A 19339-nucleotide genomic window follows, 5' to 3' on the forward strand; every position below is an offset into this window, starting at 1 on the left:
AAAATTGGGGCTGCAACATTATCCTCTCTATGTTTTTTATTGTTTATTTGTTTGGTTATAGTGAAATTTGATGTAACGAAAGAAAACTGCCGATTACGAGGACTTCGCTATATCGGGAGTCCACTTTATATAGTGTATACAGTATGAAGTATTCTATCTCAGAGATGAGTGTCGAGCCAGGCATAAAGATGCGGAGTGCTTCAGTGAACTTTGGTGTATCTTCGATATCTCCTCGCTTGAGATGTATTGTGTCCACTCATCGGTATGATGGCATAGTGTGTGATCAGATATATGAATTAGAAAACATATGATAGGTCATTGATAGTCAGTATTACACATTGAAAAGAATAAGGTATGCTGAATTCTCTAATTGCCTTTCTGCCGCCTTCTGTTACAGTATTGGGCATTGTCCCTCAGTTTTACTTTTACACATATTCCTGACCCTTATCTACAGTTAAACTTCAGCAAAGTTTATTTTCTGTAGACAATTGCCCCTTGCACATAATCGTACTACAAAGATTTATTGGTATGTGTATGCAAGCTTTGTGCTTGTGTTTGTCTGTCATTTGCAGCATTTGGATAGTACATGTACAATGTACCAGACAGTATCAGAGCAACATAGACACAACTTTTCACTGTGAGATGATGTTGTTGAGGAAATGATCTTGAATGTACCGGAATTGAAAAAAAAAAAGGAAAAATATACAAAGATCGATTCACAACAGAATACATTCAAATTGGAATCTGTTACCATGGCATTTCACAAACATCCAGAAGAAATATTCACTCCAAAATGGTAGATGCTTTGAGAGCAGCCTATATAGACTATTTTAGTAAAGATTCATGTTCTAGCCAGTTTCTGACAATACTCTGAATGTAGAATTTTTCCTATTGTGAATATAAATTGCCACAAAGTATTTCTGTCTGGACAAGAAAAGTGTGTTAAGTTAGCTTACTTACTATATTTACAATGAAACCAGAAGAAATGTTAAGTATTTTGTTCCTTACATGCTTATGAAGTCATCTATGTGGAATTTGATTGTGTTCCAGGTGGTATAATTGTCTCTGTGACACACAAACTTCCAGAGAAACTGACAGTGATCATTGATGGGACAACTTCAAAATATCTGTAGATGTTGTGAAAAGTTACAAATACTCTCACAAATTGTTGTTTAACTTTAGAAATCTTGCTCGTCTTTTCAGAATATGACTTAAGCAATATTCTTATCTTAGAAAATTGCTAAGAATGTATGCTCAGACTCGAGTAAACTGATGTGGGAATTTATTGAATATGGCCCCCTGACTTCCTGTCACCAAATGGGAATCCAGGAAAATGAAGTGGCGTAGCTCTCAGAACTGACACCGTAATTAATCTTCAAGCTCAAAACGGGATCCTCTAGATGGGCTGTATAGATCATGCCCACAATTTGATCTCCTTTTACTGTACCTTGCGGGTCTCATCAATCACTTAGTCCACATATTAGCAGCTGTATGGCAATGCAGTCAGTAGTGTGGTTTTGATAGAAGAAGGGTACAATATATTGTAGAATAGAACTTTAAATTTGATAGAGATGATCAGAAGACAACTCCAATTGTCATAAATGTTATATTGTTATTTCAGTCATAATATAAGCTTCTTCTTTTCTACCTGTGCACATTGCCTGTTACATTAACATTCCATTTGTGCTTTTGGTCGGTGTAAGCTCTTTTGAAGACTTGAGTAAATTCCTCAAAGATGGAATGTTACACATTCAATTTTGCCATCATGGTGGTGAAACACATGCAGTGTAGAAGAAAGTATGATTATGTTATTGTTCATACATTGTAGTACATGTACATGTTCATCTCTACTTCAATAAAATGTTTGGTACAACAGAACTCTGTGAGGAGTGTTGCAGACTCCTGATTTGGGGAGGTCACGGTTGATGAGGTGCTAGAGTCAATATGTCCTGCTTCTTGCCAGTTTGGTGTTTCACAGTACATTCTACTGTAGTTGCACTGACTGCACTGTGAAGTTGAGCTATCTGCTCTTAATGTTTTTACATGGGAACCTCGTTATAATGAGTTGCAGGGAACCACTTAAATTTCCTTGTTATTTTGTGTGTCTCGTTACATCAGGGATAAAAATAGATTAATATACCCCATGTCCCCCCCCCCCCCAAAAAAAAAAAAAAAAAAAAAAAAATGCAATTGGACTTCTGCGATAATCACATTAAAAAATGGTGAATCAATAAGAATGCAATTTCAAAGTATGAAACTATGACTTTTTACATACATCTTACAGAAAACCCTGTTCAATTTGCTTCAGTGGTCACAGAGAAATAGGGATCTTTGTAGGGCATGTCAGGACTCCCTTCCATTCAAGTTTTGTCCATTGTGCTTGCACCTTTACAAAATGCTGAGAGCATTCAAGTGCTAAACTTGGAAGAATGGACCCATGACATGCTTTACAATGATCAACATTCTCTCTGACCTCTTAATCCAAATTGAATAGGGTTTTCTGCAGGATGTAGGTAAGAAGTTATATTTTTATACCCTGAAATGGTATTCAGACTGTTTAATAATTATGAAAGATATCAATGCGGAAATCCAATTATAATTGTTGTTGTTTGTTAGTGTGTGTGTGTGTGTTTGTTTGTTTGTTTGTTTGTTTGTTTTTTTTTTTGTTGTTGTTGTTGTTTTTTTTTTTTTTGGGGGGGGGGGGGGAACATACTGTAGAATGGAACCTGCAATATCACATTGTTGTAATAGTATCTTGCTATATCTTACATTGTAACGACATTCCACCATACTGTATTTCTCTTTATGTTCCCAGTAGAGTTGTGCATCATTTCTGTGTTGTATCATTGAGGGATTCAACGTTACAGAATGCAAAGTTGATGAAGCCCAATGAACGAGAGGAAGATGTCCTAATAATGATAATAATAGTACTGAAGTGATTTTACACACTGTAAACGTAAATCAACTGTCAGGGACCAAGCTCTAACTGTCTTCCGAGACAGTACATGTACTGAATTGTTGGTTACCATTTTTACGATGTGTAGCTCTGTATCCCTGTATTACAACAGATGGAATTGATAATACAGATGTTTATGCATTGGGGGCGTACCGTAAACTATGTAACTGTTTTGTTTACTCTTTGTGGTATTTGCCGTGGTTCACCATGAGAAAGTAAGAGTGCATTGACCAATCTATATTGCAATGGAAAGTAATCCTTGGTCTATCAGTGCAGTGAAAGCTATCTCACTTGAGACAGTTGCAGCTAAAACGTGTTTAAGCTTGTACGTACACTCTGCCAAAATATGTATAATTTATGTATTTTAGTCTCATGGGGTTGCTGGTACAATGCACATCTATCTCACTTAGGGTTTGTGTGACCTAGCTCAGGTGGATCTACACGTACAATACTTTGAATAGCGATTGTAAATGTGATCATAATCATTATTGTCAAAGAAGTTTTAGAACTTTTGCCAAAATCAACCTAGAAGCTCCATACATTGTTTTAACTCTTCATTAGAATTGCACCATGTGACATTACTGCTGTGTTTGGTGATAGATACATGTCCAGCATGCATCTTGATTTTGTATTATCAAAGTTTAGGGAACTGTTAATGATGAATTACTGACTTTGGACGTATTGTGATGAATAATTCATATACGTTATGGATAAATGAACTCTTTTTAAAGTTTCTTTTTTTGTGTGTAATGTGTCAGTATTTATGTACACATTTACAAAACACTTTGACTCATATACATGTATTGGAGCTTCAACATCAATGTTATAATATATGTACTGGTATTTACATATTCGTGCTTTAATGGAAAAGATATTTGTATCAAATCATCAAATTACTAGTGTGGTCACAGTTAATTGAAGTGACATTGATTACGTTTGTCATTTTAAACATAGAGCGCTCGTTCTTCTATCTGGGGGCAGATATGCAAAGAGTTAGTGCAAGTGGGTAAGAACCACTTTTTTGCTGTATCAGCTTTAAAATTAGTCAAACTCAACCTGTTTAAAACATGACATTTTCTTTTTGTACTTTCTATTCTTGAACTCCATTCCTAGAAATAAAGATTAAATTTTGATCTTGTGATTGCTCATCGTATGGTTGTTGTTCTTTTCTATCGTTAGATATTAGTGCATAGGTTCATGAGTGTTCATGATGGAAGGAAATTCCATGTTCAACTGAACTTTGATATAATGATAATGATAATGATAATAATAATGATGATGATGATGATAATAATAATAATAATGATATGAATGATGATGATGATGATGATGATGATTATTATTATTATTGTCATTATTATTATTATCATTATTATACTTATTTCCATTTATACATGTATAGCGCATAATCATCGATTGAAGATTCTTGATAACATATTTGCTCTTTGTGCACATTACGTAACATCCGTCTTATACACATTAAAAAAAAAGTTTTAAAGATTTTACAAACTGCCTATAGTGTCTGTCTAGGTGATCAGTCACTTTATATTCTACTCCCACTTTGTCTAAGTAGCCATATAGTCTCGATCCTCATGGTCTTATCCCGTTTCGTCTACAACCATTTCGTCAAATGACCACATAGTCAATTGCCACTTTGTCTCATTACCATTTAGGTCTACTTTCACATGGGCTATGCCCACTTCCGCTAATGCCCACAGTTTACTAGACAAAATGGGAAAAATCCAAGGAAACAAAATTGCAGTTAGACCATCAGGTCATTAGACAAAACGATAATTAGCCACACTGTGCATTAGACCAAGTGAGGATTAGATCAAATGGGGATTAAACGAAATTGATAGTAGACTAATTGGCCCGAATTCACAAAGATGGTACAATCTCTGTCCATGGTGACATGGACAAAAACCGTAGTTTTGTATGGGGCGCCAAGTGTCGCATGGCCTATTTTGTTACGAAATGTTAACATTTCGTCGACGAAATGATCATTTCATTAACGAAATGGTCATTTCGTCGACGAAATGACTGATTTCGTAACGAAATAGGCCATGCGACACTTGGCGCCTCATACAAAACTACGTTTTTTGTCCATGGTTTGACAAAGATTGTACCACCTTCGTGAATTCGGGCCAATGAGTTTAGCCGTAGTGGTGTTAAACGAGCTGGAAAGTAGACCATCTGATATTAGACCAAGTGGCAGTAAACCTCTGTCTCAGCTCAAAGCATGTCTGGCAACCTATTCCACAAAATATAGGCGCTGCAACAGCAAAAGAATGATCTCCGTATGAATAGGTAGATGAACGTGATACAGTAAGTACAGAAATGCTTATCAGAAGAGTGGGTTTTTTTTTTTTTTTTTTTGGAAGGTGTGTATGTAGTAATTATAATACATGAATAGGAAAGGGATTTAGTTAGCATTGGAACAAAATGGTAGGCATTTCGCAGATTCAGGCATGATACAAAGTCAAAAGTTTGAAGTGCCCCCCCCCCCCACCCCACCCATCGACATGCGGCAGACTAATACCGTAGATTGCTACTCCTTAAAGGTTATCTTTTTGGCAGTTTTATAAGTGCTAGTATAGTAGCATTACATGCAGTTGTAAGTTTTGTCTAATGTACAAGAGATATTACTGTCTTATGTAATTATATGCCATCTCGTATACAGATGTACTTCTTCATTTTGTTTTCTGTATAACTTCCCTTGTTCAATAGGAGATTTAGGCTTCTACCAACCTTTAGTGATTTGCTGGCTAGCGTTCGTCCACTCCAGCGGACTTTTTCAGGCCAAGTGATAGCACGGTTTCTCTAACACTGCCTGCTTGTTTCTTGAGAAACGGTGCAATCACTTGTCCGCAGGAGTGGATGAAAGCTAGCCAGCAAATCACTAAAGGTTGGTAGAAGCCTAAATCTCCTATTGTACGATCTCACCAACTGATGAAAGTTTTCTGCATCAATTTCCCACGGTCTTTCTTTGTTTTCACTTTTCCAGCGCTCAGAAATATAATATTACGCGCTTTATAAATATTATATATTATTATCATTATTATTATGTGTCACACATTTCACATACTACAGGTTATATACCTATATATTCTCGCATTGGTTATCCCAAGTTGGTATAGAAAGTTTATATTCAGAAGGGAAATTATTTTGTTCGTTATCTGTTTTATGGTTTCTCGGATGCGTTTTTTTTTTTAAGACGGCACAGATTGGGGCATGGCGCGTGTTAAACCTATGGGAAAAACGTTGGGTTAGGGTTTTTGGTTAGGGTTAGGGTTAGGGTTAGGATTAGGGTTTGATGGTTAGGGTTAGGATTAGGATTAGGGTTAGGTTTAGGGATAGGGTCCCCAATAGATTTTTAGAGTCCCCAATCTGCGCCGTCTAAAAAAAACACGCCGGTCCCCTGGCCTAAAGCTGACCGAGTAGAGGAAGACTGGAAGAGGAGGAAGAGGAAGAAATAGAAGTAGAAGTAGAAGTAGAAGTAGTAGTAGAAGAAGAAGAAGAAAAAGAAAAAGAGGAAGAGGAAGCGTGTTGAGGTTAAAGGGCAGCGACACATTGTTAAAACTAGAAGCAAATAGCAACATCATCAAAAACTACAAAATAAACAGAAATGTGAAGTTTATAAATATATGATTGGCTTAGGACATATAATTATATTGATTATATCAAAGTAAATTGGAAGTTGGAAGTGGAGACATGAATGATATGGACGACCAGCTCGTGGAAAGTGATTTCTAGGCTATCCAGCCATCTTGTCAGATGGAAAATGAAAACAAAGCAAATGATATTGGTTGATATATTGAACTCCCCGAGTTCCCGCGTTCCAGGCCGCGTTCCCGAAAAATCGGGAACGCGCATTCGGCACAGATTACCACCTGAGTGGGGGGGGGGGGGGGGGGATGATTGAACAAACAAATTTGAAGGAAATCTCACAGAAAAAGAAGCATTTTCTTCGGTAATTACCCAATAAAATTCGAATTCTAAATTTCTTCCTCGAGACATGAAATCTCCCCGTCTATGTAAATTAATTATGCCGAACGATTCATGATTATGTATTCAGTGACAACATCAAACGGTGCATCATCAAATTCGAGGGAAAAGGACACTGGCTGGAAATTAGAAATTTCAAAAGTTGGGTAAAACAGTGGTATTTCTCTAGTTGATAGTTGTTTCTACTGGGAGACATTATTTGCGGTAAATTATACAGGCCCCTTCAGATTAGTTGTAGAGTATAATATGCCCTACCAGATGAGCGGATAGAATGGCATATATACACTCGAGAAATTATCTTGCCTTTCTGATGATATAAAAATACTCGTATCAACAATCATCATAGTTCATCATATTATACATTCTCCACTTTCAGTGTAGTGCCGTGTCCTTGTCGTTTTATGGCGCGTGGTCATCTGCAAATGCACGTTATGAACGAGGAGCGCGCTCTTTGTATAAAACTACGAACACGCATTGCCCTACTCGCGGATTGCCAATGCGGCTCGAAGTCTAATTCGCTATGAGTACCAACGTCACTAACTGCATGATTGCGTGAACAGTCGCTGGCGTGTTCCACCACCGCGTGCGTGTTTCGGTGGTCGAAGAGTATAACGAACAGAACACGCGCTGCGTTCGCATCGACAGGCTAAAAGGTCCAAGTCGGAATAATACTCCACGCTCGTGCTTCGCCAGTCACGAACTATTGTTCGGCTAGCTGTGTTCGCTCACTCTCCGCCGCTTTTACGCCGTGCTTGTAGTAAAGAGCAGACGATATTTCGCACAGGTGCGGACGACGGTCAATCCCATCTCTGTAGAATTTAGCAAAATTTCGTTTGGACACAAATATGGCAGACTGGAAGAAATATCTATGGACATACATCTGTATATACATCCTGCATCTTTTCCAAGAGGGTGAGTGTAGCAAAAAGTATCTTGACAGTAGTTTTAATAGCGCATGACAGATTGTATGTGTCATGCAACGCAAGATCGAAAGTGTGATGTCTGATGCAAGTGATTTCGTACAGTGTTTAGTTTCGTTCCATCTGTCCTTTGATATGCGAAGTTCTAGTGTACACTATCTTAAACGGACACGACTTTGGGATGATAGATGTTGCTATCTCAATATTGCACGATGACGAATCGTATTGAATGTTGATCTTCAGCGCAAGCTCTTCTGAAAAGACAGTGACATTTACTTACATTTTTACGTCACAATGTTTCACTTGAAAATGCGAAAGTCGCGTCAAACATAGTCTGTAAGCCGTTTACATGATTATCAATTGTCGCCGCAAACAAGGTAAATACAAACGTAACTCAACATCGACGGGGAAAAGCCCCTTTAACTTAGACAATCAGGAAAAGTGGCAACGACCATGCATGCATGACATCAGCAATAATAGTATAATACAAGGGCCTATTACTCATTTAACTACCAATGACTACTACATCTAGGTCTACATCTCAATTTCAAGCCCAACGTAAGTGCCACTTAAGAGAAAAAATGCTGCGTCCTTATGTCTGCTATTTTTCAATAATGTAGGGCCTACTTAAATTTCGATACTGCTACTACATTGTACTATCAATACTACTACTACGACTGCCCACTTACATCGACGACTAGCTATTGCAATACACTACATTACTACTGCGGCAACGCGTGCAATAAATTGATTTTCCGTCAGTGGCGTGCTCTCCTAACTAAACATGATCCGAGCCCTCAACTTTTTTGTTCTTTCTCTCTTTCTTTTCTTTAATTCGTTTGCTGTTTATTGGAGTTTTTTTCTGATTGGTTTCCCCTACTACTATACTACTGTTATATTACAGCTGAACTTATAAGCCCACAAAACTACTTTGTAAATCACACTGCAAACAGGTAATGGTCGGGGGAGGGGTGGTAATGTTTTACTTCTTTTATGATGAAAGTTCAGCTTTGCAAAGTATTCGTCATCATTTTACCAACTTTACAAGACAATTTCGTCGATACGTTCAAACAATGTTCCTCGCCTTAATACATTGTTGAGATAAAGTTACGTCTTAAAGGAAAATCACTGGAGACAAATGGTAACATGATGTCAAGCGTAGCTACACCGTGCGCTGAAGCTATCTACAGACCTCTGTCATGGCAGGCGATCGAGGATGAACCGGCGTGCAGTATAACCTAATTGTTCTACCCGAGTGGTCAAATTTCACGGGGCTTGGTGCGGTTTGTCCACGATGGTTGATACTGCGCACACTTTTCAGAATACCGCCAACGGGGGGAGGGGGGGGGGGGGGGAGGGGGGGGGGGGAGGGGGTATGCGCTAATAAAAATCCATATCCATAGCAATGCAAGTTTATGCGATAGTATGGTGTTTGCAGAAAGATATGTTCGCGAATAATGTTGTGAAAGTTCAGAACCATGTAGGGATATATTTGAGACTGGTATTTTACGGGGTCAGGAGTTTTGAGATATTATAGCAATATGTTTAGTTCTTGACGTTACAACGTGCTATTTTGTCCAGTGGTATGTTTTGCATATTATGATAGTATATGATTTCTCTTCCTCTGTATCTTTCAATGAAATCGACGTTGACATTGTTTGACGTATATCTCGAAATTTAATAGGAATGATGATGTATACGTCATCCATAGTAGATATTAAAGTATTTATCGTTTGTCACCACAAATTAAAAGGTTATTTACATTGAATAGGGTACAGAGAGAGAGAGAGAGAGAGAGAGAAATATATATATTACCATACTTTGATTATAACATTCATTTAATCTCATCTTCATGTTTTGTTTCTACATACTGAATAATGATACTTATCATGTCTAATTTATACACCACCATCTACGGAAGATGTAAACGTATTCTGTGTGCACGAAAAAAACCCTCTGGCAGAGTATTATCCTATACACTACACACATAGATTCTTATCAATTTTCTTTCACACACTAGCTTATACAATCCAACACTGTCACAATCACCGCCGCTTCGACCTCTAGGCACACCACTACGGCTGTTGCTACACTGCAAAAACAGTGGTGTTAGATTTAACACCACTGGTGTTGAATCTAACACCGGCCGAACTTCAATAAAGGACCACACCATCTGGTGTTGAAGTAACACCGTCTCTGGTGTTAAAATATCCAACACCCATGGGTGTTAAAGGGTGTAAAAATATACCAACACCAGCCTCGGTGTTTTTTCAACACTTAAGAGAGTGTTAAGAAGTTGACACCATAATGGTGTTCATTTGACATCCCAACACCAGTTATGGTGTAAGTTCAACACCCGTGGTGTTAAAATATACCAACACCAGCTTTGGTGTTGCTTAGATTATTGATAAGTTGACACCACTTTGGTGTTCTTTTGACACCCTTTAACACCAATGACGGTGTAACTTCAACACTATTTGTTGTTAGAATCTATACCCCAACACCTGTCATGGTGTTATTCTAACACTTCAAAGTGTTATAAGTTTGCATTATTTGGTGTTTATTTGACACCACAGAAGTGTTGATTCAACGCTTCAGAGTGAGAAATAAATTCCAAGTGATGCCAACTTATTAACAATTTGAAGTGTCGATACCTCGACATCATTTCACACTCTCCACATTCAATCGCACAAAATAACACAGTAATGTAAGTAGGTGAAAGACAGTCACGTGCCACTAGGTTGATCAAAATATTTAATAAATTCTGTCTGTCACAACAAAACACAATAATTCTATTACATGTAATGAAAGCCTCATCTCTACAATATAAGTATCAAAATGGAAAACCTTTGACCCTGTCAGTTGGTTCTTTGATTATCTATGCAAATGAGATACATTATGGCTATTGTAGGCTAAAATATCAAATTTAAATACTCACTCTGAATACCTTTGGCCTTCTTGGCACTATCAAGTTGAATTTTCAAATGAAATTGATACTACAGCTGTAGTATTATATCTTCTTGGCTCTATCATTCAAATGTTCAAATTGAATTGCCTACTCAGCTGTATAATTCAAATATTCAACATAGATCATCCAGTCTGGTTGTAAAATGTTAACATTAAAAAAAAAATTATACTCTTTCTTTTGATCAATGCTACATGTATTGCAAGTGACGATACAAGCATGTGAAATTCTGATCATTTAAATATTCAAATGACACACATAAGGCCTTCTTGGGCCAATATTTTCAACTCGAACTGGATGTAATTGATACCCCCACCTAAAACTTAGAGAGTTAGCTCAATTCATGATATTCTTGTATGCCTTTTGTTGAAAAAAAAAAGTACAATGTAACAAAAGTTGTTACCATAGCAAGATTACTCAACAGTGAGATCAGTGTGCGACTCATTTTAAGATTACACTGGTTACATGAGCGAAACCTCAAGTCAAATGCTAGAAAACTGAGGGAGCTCACCCAATTCACAGTATTTTTTGTTTGATTTTCATTTTAAAAGATGGTTGCCATTACATTAGCACTCTGTGCAATATTTCAGGCCAGTTGCTAAGAAACTGAGGGAGATTGCATAATCAACTGTTTGTAAGTTTTTAATTTGAAAATGTCACTGCCATGATAACACTTTCTTTGACCGATACAAAAGATGACATTTGCACATTAGCGCACTACAGTGGTCACGTGCCAAATTTCAAGTCAAATGCCTAAAACATGAGGGAGTTATGAGTCAATCACAATATCTTCGATTGCTTTGTATTAAAAAAAAAATAAGTTAGCATGGCAATGCATTGTTTAACATTGACGAGATAAGTGTTTTGCACATCTAGAATTTATCTTGTCACAATATGTAGGTGTCATATCTCAAGGTTATTGCTAAAAATTGAGAGAGTAAGCTCAATCCACTTGTAGTTTATACGATTCTCATTACAAAATACCATTAACTTGACAACATACTATTTGACAATGACGAAAAATAAAATTTGCACAGGTACATAATACAGTGGTCACATGTGCCAAATTTAAAGTCAAATGCTCAAAATCTGAGGAAGTTAGCTGAATCCACATCATACTTGTGGATGATTTGTATGAAGATGCTGTTGCCATGGAAACGGATTTATGACCCCCCCACAAAAAGTGTCTTGCACGATAACATATTATCATAGTGACCATATGTATCAAATTCAGATTTAAATGCTAAAAAAAAAAGAAACTACGAGAGCAGCGTGATCCACACAATTTTGTATGATTTGTTTAAAAACTGCAATTGCCATGGCAACAGATTTCTGGACAATCGAATTTCAACAGAATTGATTTAAAACTAAGTAGCTTGATCCACATTCTGTATTTGTAATCTTTATGAAAATTTGATGTTACCATGGTAATGCATTACTCCATACTGACACATGTAAACTAGGACATGTAAAAATTACAAGGTCGTTGTTCAATGTCCCCTGGACTAAAGGTAATCACCTCCTCATCAAAAACTGTCATCGACTAATGAAGAGTACTGCTTCATCAACTGTATATCATCAGTCTCTATCTCGGTTCCTCCATAGAACTGGACTTGGAGTATCTTCACAGTTTCACTGTCACAATGATGATTCTTCAAGTGTCTTCTAAAACCATTGAACGAATCAAATTATGTCCGTACACAGGCCCCCTGGGCGCAATTTATTGTTTGTCCATCACTCAGTTCATGTTCGTATGGCAAACAGTGAAAAAAAAAAGCAGTTTCAGTGGGAACTCCTAAAGAATGCATCACTTCATTATCTATTTGAAAGTTTAGATCTCCGTTCACGAACTCGGGGTAATTCCAAATGTCCAAAGGTTGATGAGAGGTTTTGCATACCGTAGACAAAACACATATTTAATGTGCTTTGAACAATGTGTCGAAGGCACTCTGAATGATATCACCAGGGCAGGGTAGTACCAAGTGGTCAACAATGAAGTAATATTGGTACACATGTATGTTATCCTTCTGACGTCCTCTGTCAAGCAAGCTGCATCTTCTGATCTTCAAGCAAGCAAGCTGCATCAAGAGCTGCATCTTCTTCTGCTTTCCCTCTTCAAGTGGTGATCAAAACTAGCATCAGGCTGAAAATGTAAGGAAACAATGAAAAACAAGCAGACATTGTATGAATCTATTACAAATAAAAACTAGACAAATTTGACTGTGACATTTATTTCGATTCCATAATGCAATTTGATAGACTCAGTCACACATAGGCTTAACACATTTTATTCACATTTATGATTATTTTAACAGATTTCAAGCTATCACACACACGGAGGGATGGACTACTCAAAACCATAACAATTCAGGCACCACTTCTTGGCAGAGGATAATAAATGGATCTTATTCCATTTTACTTAAAGATCACTATAATTTCACAATTAAAACTCACTTACACTTGTATACCTATTTTTTCTTAAAGAAGCTTTGAAATTTATCACTTTTCTCTTATTCGTGACTGATCAAAAAGCAACTTCAAAATTTTAGCCTACATATGGGGAAGACAATCTTTAAAGTTCAAGGATCGACTTTGAAGAATTCACGAGTAAAGTTCTCGTCGACATCAGGACATAACCCTGACAAAGGCAAGTGCGCAAAAATATTCACAACATCCAAAAAAAAAGTTAACCTATGAAACATTGAAAAGCAAGTGATCTTAATAAATTACATAGTCCAACAACACAAAAAACCCCAGAAAATTTCCCTTGACCTCTAATTTCTTTTCTAATACAAAAACAGATCATAGAAAGTAGAAAATGCAAAATCAATTAAACTCGTAAAAATCAATTTCATTTTCAGAATACCAAAGTACTGTGAGTTCTAATTGCCTGTCCAAAATGACTCATAAAGGCTTGTTCAAATATGATGAGTCAAACTCCGGCAACATTTTAGTGCACAAATCAATGCGATATGAGATGGTAAAAAACAAACAAATAAACAGATCAAAATGCAACAAAACAAAACAAAAACACTGAGGCAAGAGGAATATATTTTGCAACACAGTGGCAAGAAGTTATGGTGCAATCAAGCTCAAAAGTAAGTGAAGATACAATGTCATGAGTTTATCTTTATCTTATTTTTTTTTTTTGAGTCATGTGCATTCATTAGCATAATGAAAGTGGCGTGGTTCGGCGCACCATATCTGAACACTAAAAATGTCAGGGGGTTTGTCGCATCATATTTGAACAAACCTTATAGTCATGTAGACTTACCTTTTGAAATCGGATAAGGTAGTCTATAGCCAAAGCCACAGAAATCTTGCACAATCCTTGTGCCCTGGTTCACAGGTGGAAGCAGATAGAGTACAAGAAGGATTTGCAGGTTACTTACATTCTATGCTGTGTTGTAAGAAATGCATGTTATATACAATATATTCTACGACTCATTAACAAAGTATCCAGGTATCAACAGAAATTATCAGTGAATTGCACTGCATAATCAGGGAGCATTAAGTAAAACATATGATCCTTCATGTAGGATGAACCCATGGGTTGTTGTGTGACTTCTTTAAAAAAAACAAGAAAAAAAGTCTTCTTTATTTCATCAGCATCTCCAAAATAACAAAATTACATTACATATTGATTTGTGACTGTGAACTTTTATATTACAATTGAGTTTGGTGAAATCCATTCATCTGCCTTTGAAAAATCAAAGTCACAAGATATTTCCTGCATTTTTTTTTTCATAATGAAGGGCTCCTGACCCTTGATTATTGACCTCACGACCCTCATCGACTCCAGAGAAACGTTTGATAAAATGTATTGTCAGATGCAAAGATTTCAGCTACTTATAACAGTTGTCACCAATGACAAGTTTTGTGGAACGCCCCCTGGATTTACATAGCCTTACCAAGTTTCATTCACAGATGATTGTTTTCAACTTGCGGCATGATACACAAGAAACGATATTGGATGGATAGACATCTAGAACATAAAAAAGGAGCTTTCAAAACCTATAGTATTGTGCATACCCTGACTGCTACCAGGTCTGGTGGTACACTATTTGATGATTGCTCCAAGTCTCATGAATCCACATCAGTTTTCCGCGTGTGTTCTCCCAGCAAACTCAACAGCTTGACTGTGGTTTCTGAAGGCTTTCCTCTTGCTAGCTTGACAAGACCTTCCACCAAAAACTGGCCACTGCTCAAAAAAGCTTGGCATCGTTGCCTGGGAGAAGGAGTGAGAAGTACTGTTCAACCTGCAAGTGTAAGGACCATGAACATACATAATTATCAAGTGGCTACAAGTCCGCAAACTGTCAAACTGGTGCGCAAGGTGTGATGCACTGGCTTAGGATTCAAAGTACTGAACATCCACATATTACTGCACTAGTGTATTTACTGTATACAAGTGCATGAAACAGATTTATCTTGTGTGCATGAAAGATTTGATCAGAACTGCAGAAAACAAAGGGTTTTGTTCAGGTGGCTTCAGATTAATTCAGTCGGTGATTCTATTATATATACCTACTTGAGATATGCTCATAATTTCAAGTTCGTTTTAATTAGCCACGGGGGGGGGGGGGGGCAATAATATCCTGCTTCCAGGTATTCATCATCTTTATGCAGTGTACATTTATGCAAATATTATTTGAGGAGAAATGGAAAAATCAAATGCCATTTTGCAATTGATCTACTCTCATTTTCAAGGTTTTTTAGATAGATAATACAAGTAAAAGGTCTTTTTGCAATTCTGTCATTTTCAAGATTCTCAAGTGCAATATTGCCAATATCATTATGTGTGGCAATAACATAAGTATGGGGAAGAGGCATATTCCAGAAGGGATTTTTTTTTTTCAAGAGATTATTTCAACAAATACTACCATCAAAGTAGACGTATATTCCCTCACCTGAATCATGAAAAAAGCGATGATACATGTATTCCATTTTGACTCATTTGTGAAATTTAGGATCAGTTCTCAGACAGAGAACAACTGCCAGTTATTAATATGGGCTGTGATTCTGTTTCTCGCTACCCTTGAACTCGCACCTTACAATTAGATCTAGAGTCTAGAGTCTTAACATGGACTCGGTGGAAATACCGGTTTTACATGCATGTGACGTCATCAACTTTATAAGAGCATTTTCTTAAATTTGTAAGCGGTTAGCAAACTCATAAATAGTAGTACAACGTACTCATATTAGAAACTAGTTAGTAGATTCTAACGTAAGATCCACGCGCAAACACTAGCGTCCTATATAGGCCCCTACGTTCCTACGTGTAGCTACTGAAAACATCACGTAACCTGTTGTGATAAACAAAAATCAGGTCGGGAGAACCCCCCACCCAGCCCCTTTAATCGGGTATTTACGCTCTTTTTAGAGCGATATTTGCTACTAGTACCTAGTACTAATTTAAACCTAACAGTTTGGACCTAGAACAGTTTCAGTAGGCCCTACAAAAATATAGTATACCTACGAACATGTACAAACCTACGAACACATGTACACACAAACATTGTTCGAACTTCGTCTTCGTGCACGTTAGTAGCGGTTAGAAAATGATTTGCGCGCTAACAAAGATCCGCACCAGAGCCTCAGAGGTAAGAAAACTACATCAATAACAATACAAAATGCCACGGAACCTTTTATATTTAAAATTTGATGATATTTTTAAAATGCAATTATTGGACAAAGGAACCCTCAGCGAAATTCGGACTCAATGCACCGCTGTATAGCGCGTTGGTGTTATGGCCTATTACTATGTATGGCAAACACTATAGGCTACATGTACTTAGTATGCTGCGCTACATAGTATACTATAGTATTATGTGCGTGCTAAGACAAAGTTGTCTATAATATGCGATGAAATCCGTGAAAATCATGCACATCGTTTATGATAGAAAATAACTGGTACACGAAATAATTACCTTAAAAGATACTTATCCCCGCTGACAGACTTAGCAAAGTCACCATCATAGATTCAATGTCATTTTTAGCCCCAGACGACATCGAAAACCTGACTATCGCGATGACAGACGTTGACGACTCCGCGCCACAGCAACAAATTTCAGGCATTGGCATGTGTAACCAATGAGATCATCGGACTGCGAACACGTGACTTTCTCTGGTGGACAACTAACACCGATACGGTGTTACTAGTGAAAACCCCCTTTTCATGACAAAACTATAACACCACTTGGGTGTCATTTTAACACCGAGAATCTAACACCCAATGAATGAGAGAATGTTGGTGTTAAATCAACACCGAAGGGTGTCAAATTGTGTCAATTTAACACCAAATTTAACACCCACAGTTTAACACCCGGTTGGTGTTACACTTTTAACACCGCATTTTTTGCAGTGTACAACTTGTGTCGCGGCCTATACAATACCAACGATAAACGATAGTCCTTGTAATTACACCACATGCATTTCAACCACTAGTATACGACACTCAATGATTATGTTATTTCCCCATGCAATGAAAGATGCACGCCGACCAAAACTACCCACTTTATTGAAGACTGAATAGTTTCTTGCATACACCCATGTTTTCACATACAAACCTATACACATAATAGATATGAAGGAGTGAATGTGTTTAGTATAATGGTTTATGGAAGCGGTCGTGTATTGGAAAGATGACACAGCTGCCTTTTATCAGAGAAGTAATGTTATACTTGCTCCTCCACTATAGCCAAGCCGTCCTCCGGCCCTTGAGTCAGATGACGGTTCTCACACGAACTGGTCTCGCTTAATCATGGTACCACTTTTGTCTTTTTGCCCGCGAGAGGTGATCAACCGTACAGATAGTCCCTGGCTCCTGCGGCCATTTCTATCTTCGTTTTATTTTGCTTTCTCTCGTTTTCACCGGATGCGGCCCTCGGGGAAAGGAATGGTGATTATGCAAAACCTCTGAGAGGGATGGCAAAATCGCATTAAAACAAAAAACCCTTGCGGTGGCGACATATTTCGAATTCAGTGCCTCTCATGAAAATGCAAAAGTAATTTCAACATTTGCCATGTCCTTCCCGCCTTGCATCGTTGCCCATCCACGCTACTAAGGAAAAACAGTCGCCGGTTTATAGCCGCATGCAGTTGAACCTTATTACAAAATATCACTTGAAATTTCAGCCATGTTTTGGCTGATAAAGTTCATACCCTGTTTAGAAAACCTTGTAAATGCAAGAGATAGATATTCACATTTATTTTCTGAATCAATTATTTCATCAATCATCCAAATACAAAAGGATATGATTACAATCTGCATCATATATATATATATATATATATATATATATAGTATTATATAGGTGTAAAATATGTCTATGTGTGTGCATGACACGTGTGCATCTGTCTGTCTTTCTGTATGTCCTTGAACTTGTGCGAAAGTTTAAGGGACATTTTCAATAATTGCTTTATCATGATATAATCAAGTAAATATGCTTCATTTTCACTATCGTTATTATTTTCACCATCATCATTAGTGTTATCAGTATCTTTGTAAAGGCACAAAAAGAAGCTGTAATGCTAAAAGAGGGTGACCCAAAATATTCCGTCTTTTTTCTGTGAGCTAGCTTAGGCCTATTTATTATCTGACATAACGACATGTCATACATGTAAAGGAAAGAAAACGAAAAAAAAAAACTCAACAAAACATTGTACATCGCACTACAACAGAATTTTTCTTGCTGTCTTACACAAAGGACCACATTGAATTTGCCAAAATTCGCCTATTCACAGTGACTGATGAAAGCGGCATCAAATGAATTGACTCTTGGGTCTCTATGCTAAAATGTAGACTATATAGATCTCTTCATTCGGGGATGTGTTGTCCCTATATACGTCTCTTAAAATCGCGTCCATCCGTCCAAGGTCTTTCCCGCTGAACTCGTTATCACTGATGGTCACACTTTGCTCTCCCGACCCCGAACATTGTTCGCCCTCCGCGCACTCTCCTCACCATCGCAAACGGTAATTCGATTACGGTTGGGAGCTATCATGTGTGCAGGTGCATTATTTAATCAGTGGAAGAAAGAATTGCGGCGCAATTTGTTAAGATAACCCAACACGGAGTGTGCGGCTTCGCACCGAACGAATTCCACAGCACTGTTAACTACTCCGAGTGCCTTTATGCATGCAATACTTCGTCACTAAACCACGTCGAAACGACATGAAAAGTCTCATAACAATTCCCAATAACTATTTCAGAGATTGAATGCATTCTCTATACTTTTTTGTTAGCATACCAACAAAGAAACATCGAGCATGGATAATATATATCATACATTCATGTATATAACGATATCATGAACTGATTTAAATCTATGTAATAGGGGAAAAATGTTGGGCTAAGTTTCTATGCGCTCAACAAACCTGTCAGACATAAAACAGAAATTTATCTTCTTATAAAATCTTCTTGTAAGCACTGACTGCATTGTTCTTACTAACAGGTCATTACATTGTTGTGTATACATAATCACATGGTTT

The 19339-nt window shown here is 37.4% G+C and overlaps 1 long non-coding RNA gene across 1 annotated transcript; it reads right to left on the reverse strand.

Annotated features, from left to right (window-relative positions):
• Positions 1-12749: 12749 nt before the first annotated feature.
• Positions 12750-15378, reverse strand: LOC139713233 (uncharacterized). The gene is made up of 3 exons (XR_011709627.1): positions 14879-15378; positions 14121-14184; positions 12750-12989 (listed from the first exon to the last, which is right to left on the reverse strand). It is a non-coding gene; the product is annotated as an uncharacterized lncRNA (long non-coding RNA).
• Positions 15379-19339: the final 3961 nt, after the last annotated feature.

Source organism: Diadema antillarum, unplaced genomic scaffold (genome assembly GCF_040938485.1).
Source record: "Diadema antillarum isolate AM-2024a unplaced genomic scaffold, OU_Dant_1.0 seq00001928_RagTag, whole genome shotgun sequence".
NCBI lineage: Eukaryota > Metazoa > Echinodermata > Echinoidea > Diadematoida > Diadematidae > Diadema > Diadema antillarum.